Below are 5,000 nucleotides of genomic sequence, written 5' to 3'. Positions count from 1 at the left end.
ACGAGAAGTCGAGGCAAGGTAATCTGAAGCAACATGACGTTTTTTTTTTTTTTTTTTTTAGTTTTTAGTTTTTCTTGTGCAGTGACAATGACAGTGTTGACAAGGTCATGCATGATACATTGCAAATATCTTATTGTTTGAATCATCCCCCTGAAATGGCCAGGAACTGTGCAAAGGCAGCTGGTCGTGACTGTGCCATCTCTTTTTGCATAATTGTCCGATTTTGGAATGATTTGAGTTACCGTGTTAACCAGACGTATCTGGAAATACGTCGGATGTGTTGATAGTGAATGCCAACCTGTATGAACGTGAAGGTGACGATGAATACAATGTAGATTAGTTAATAAAACTAATATGGCAAGATATCACTGGTATTTATATTCCCAATGAGATATGATGTGGCAGTTTAGTTGTGCCCTTTTTTTTTTCTTTTTTTTTTCCAAATATTGGTGCAGGAAAATGATGATTAATTGATATTATATTTGATTATGCTTTGAGTCCAGATGAGTCGATGCTGGTATGTGCTTTTTAATTTTTTTATTTGTACTTTTTTTAAAGATTTATTTCTTTAAGAAAAAAGAGAGTATTCACTTGATTATGTATTTTTTTTCTATTACTAATATGCTATAACCATATTTATTTAATTTAAAAGCACATTCTTGATGTAGGGAAAATAACATGAATTGATATTTACACTTGAAGATAACTTACATATCTTCCATGCATATATTATGATAAGAAAGAAGGAAATTATTCTATCTTAATAACTTTATTTGCTTTGTATATTTTTTATTTCCATGTTTTGAATAGCTTTGTCAAGATATTTGCTTCAATAATGTGTTTCTTTTGTACTTGTAATATTCCTTATATTTGATATAATTTTCTCTTTTTTTTTTTATTAGTTGACGTGCCTTTCTTGTCATGTTAACTTTCCTTATTTTGCTTTTTTTTTTTCTTGGTCTTACATAAGTTTATCAAATGCCTCAAAGCTTTTATTTTTATGCCATTGATGTTGAAAGGTCTTGATGTTTTGCTTATTATGACAAATTTTCAATGTTTGATAATTTTTTTTTTTTATACGTTTCTTTTGATGAATAGTCTATGGAAAGTGCAAAATATTATTATTATTATTTTTTTTTATCAAGGTCTAAAGTTACATGAATAGAAAAAGAGAAAGAGAATGAGAAGGAGAGTGAGGAAGAGAAGTATTAAGAGGAGGAGAACAGTCTATGAATACCTTTCTCGCGGCAGTAGACATTTTTTTGCTAAGTTGCGTATTTTTCTTTGTAGGGCCGCATCAGGGTGAAGAGCAGACGTGAATTGGGCCTCCTCACCATCGTCTCCTCAGCCTCTTCTCTCTCCTCCTCCCCCTCCCCATCCTCCTCCTCTCCATGCCTAGTAGGGGGCAATGGGCCCAACCTCCTGACTCCCTCTCCCACGCACCCCCACACCCCCATGATGTCCCCGCTGCCCTCGAGCCCCTTGCCCCCCGGCAGCCCAGCCACCAGCCCCATTGCTAGTCCGCTGACCAACCCCATAAACCTCTCGCATCCTCTTAAGTGCCACTACTGCAACTACGTAGGCACGAGTGAAAGTGTGCTGCTCCGTCACATGCGCACACATGGCGGGGAGGGTTTGATTGGGGTGCGTCTCTACCACTGCAATTCTTGTCCGTACAGTGCCACCCAGTGGGAAAGCGTGCGCCGGCACTCGTGGAGGCAGCACCGCCAAGAGCTCGATCCTGAAAAGAAAGAATGATGGAGTCAGGCAGGTTTCTTGAAGAAAGGCATTAAAGAAATGTAAATAGATCACCATGTAACTGGTAGAGAATTAATATAGTGTTATGTAGTGGAGTACAGTTCATATGTAAAATGGGAGTAATGCTTTGGTGTAGTTGAGCTGGTATTACTTTTTTTCCGTAAACCAGAAATCAAGTGTAGGGGAAAAGGAACTGTAAGTACAAGCAAGAGCTTTATGAACTAACTCAGTATTGACAAAATATTTTGGTATAAGATTAAATAGATCACTAAAACACTCATATTGCTTGATAACGTCTGTGAAGGCATACTTAAAATAGGATATGATAATTCTTAAGGTCCATAGATCATATTTTGTGTATATGAAATCACATAACGGGCAAGTTAAGAGAAGCGCTGTTAACTGTTGCTGGAATCCTTATGAAATCTATGATACAGCACTGATATAAACTACACTTATATTTTTTCATTACTGATTATATATTTTTATGAGCAACAGCTCAATCCTGCTTTTGTAGTATCCATAGCTGTAACAGTGATTATGAAATTATCAAAATACAATGTTGTAGACAGTTAGAGCATCTATCAAATAGGACTTAGTAGTGTTATATGTGATAGAATTATATGTCAGTAAAGAAGAATTACTGGATGTTAAAAACCAATGTAGTTAAGAGATAAAGGACCCTTGTGTACCCTGTCATCAAGGTCTACAAACTCCTAATATGCTCACCTGAAGAACTTGTGGACCATAATGTATAAAAAATATATATATATGTATAGTTTATAATACACATGATGGCTTTAAAAGTATATATTAATAGTAGAATAATAGTAATAATAATATCTTAAGAGTGTGTTTTGCGTAAGAGGGCACAACAGGAATCCAAGCCATTGAAATAGTTCTGTGGGCTAGTCAATTGAATGGCATTCAGGTGCTTGCAGTAGCTTTATTTGTGAAATGTTCTTAATCGTCTCTTTTTGATTTCCGTTTTTTTTTTTTCCTTCTCTTTTTGCTTTATTTATTTTTCTTTTGCCTTCTGTCACCCAAGAATAAAAGAGATCAGATTTGTATATAAGATGTCTTGATGAAAGGACCCCCCAAGTGAGGTCATTTACCAAAGCTCTTTGAAATGGAAGTCATGGGGGGGGGGGGAGAAATATCTAATTTTAAGTACAAATGAGAATGTTAAATATATGATTGACAGAAGTAGGAAATGCATGACTTAGTTTGTTACAGTTAGTTGTAGCTGAATAAATGAGATAATTTAGGTGATAGGTTGACTATGATAATATTTGATGACATCTGCACGGGGAAACTGATATTTTTATCTGATTTTATATAGACATGTTGGTCTTCCTTCTTCAGTGTAGATTAATTTGAGTTCAGAAAGTTTTTAAGGGAAATATGAATTGGAATTGGCTACATTTCAGCTTCAGTTTCCTTAGGGAAACACACACGCGCACACACACACACACACACACACACACACACACACACACACACACACACACACACACACACACACACACACACACACACACACACACACACACACACGCACACCATACACCATACATATACACCATACATATACACATACACATACACATACACATTCACATTCACATTCACATTCACATTCACATTCACATTCACATTCACATTCACATTCACATTCACATTCACATTCACATTCACATTCACATTCACATTCACATTCACATTCACATTCACATTCACATTCACATTCACATTCACATATGTATGAGTGTAGAGCACAATTTAGAGCTTGTGGATCTGCAGGGTAATTCTGAATGGGTGAAAATTGTTAAATGTATTGATGTTAAAGTGGAAATCACTGTGCCAGTGTAAATTTATTGATATTTTGTTTTTATTGTTATTGTTGTTATCATTTTATAATGATATTGTTATTATTATTATTATTATTATTATTATTATTATTATTATTATTATCATCATCATTATCATTACTATTATTGTAGTTGTTGATGTTGAATTAGTTGTGGTGAATGTCATCCTAGTTTCTGTTTTTCAACTTTGGATTTTTGTTTAGGAGTATCAAAGTATCAAATTAGTTTGTCAGTCTCTCAATTTGATATTATAGTCCGTAATTGATGATTATGACTATTAATTAAAAAGAAAGTGTGTAAGATCTTGATTTTATTTTTTACATCTTATTTTTATTTATTTATTTTTTTTTTTCAAGCAGACCACAAAGTTTATATTAGATTTAGAATTAGATTAGAGTGTGACGCATTGCATATTTTTCAATGTATGTTAGCGTAGTAACGCATGAATGTGCAGTATGTGTAGTCTCATTAATTTGATTTTCAGGAAGCCAAACATCAAGCAATACTGTATAAAAAAAAAAAAAAAAAAAAAAATGTCATAGGTTGTAAGGTTTCATAGGGGTTTATAAAACTAAAATGATATTTTTTGTACCCTATATTTTTGTGCATCATGTGAGCGACTAGGTTAAAGGGTGGGGAGATATTGCACGTGCAAGAACATTGGGTCCGTGCAGGAACTTGTTCTCAATGATGAAAGAAGAAGCTAAAGAGGAGGATAATGATAAATAAAAAGGTGAATGATAAGTAAATAGATTAGACAAAACGATGTATAATCGACCAATAACAACGTGCTTTGAATTTCTTTATATTTCATAATTTTCTAGCAAGAGATCATGCTGTAGGTGCTGTTATATGTGTGAGATATGTTGCCATCATACCAGAGGGCATGAGTTCAGCATCAATACAATTTGATGTTGTTTTCATGTTAGTTTTAACACCCATGTATGTATGTACGTATGTATTTATACGTACTTGCCTAAACTCACACTCGTGTACCCATGTATTGATGTTCATACATGTACTTGTGTACTGATGAACAGAAACAGGCAAGCAGGCAGTCAGGCTTGCAGGCAGGCAGGCAGGCAGGCAGGCAGGCAGGCAGGCAGGCAGGCAGGCAGGCAGGCAGGCAGGCAGGCAGGCAGGCAGGCAGGCAGGCAGGCAGGCAGGCAGGCAGGCAGGCAGGCAGGCAGGCAGGCAGGCAATCTTAGAGGCACAGAGAAACAGGCAGATAGTCAGCTAGCAGACATAGGCAAGCAGGTAGACAGACACACACATGCTCAAAATTAAGCTTAAATATATACATATCTCCATCTTCCCTGCCCATCTTCCCATGCCTACCACATGCCGTGCATTTAGCGGCATGTGTGCTTA

The sequence above is a fragment of the Penaeus japonicus genome, unplaced genomic scaffold (genome assembly GCF_977035675.1).
Source record: "Penaeus japonicus unplaced genomic scaffold, GWHDUDI00000001_assembly GWHDUDI00000021, whole genome shotgun sequence".
Taxonomy (NCBI): Eukaryota; Metazoa; Arthropoda; class Malacostraca; order Decapoda; family Penaeidae; genus Penaeus; species Penaeus japonicus.
The sequence above is the reverse complement of the archived record's forward strand: the minus strand, read 5'-3'. Positions refer to the sequence as shown.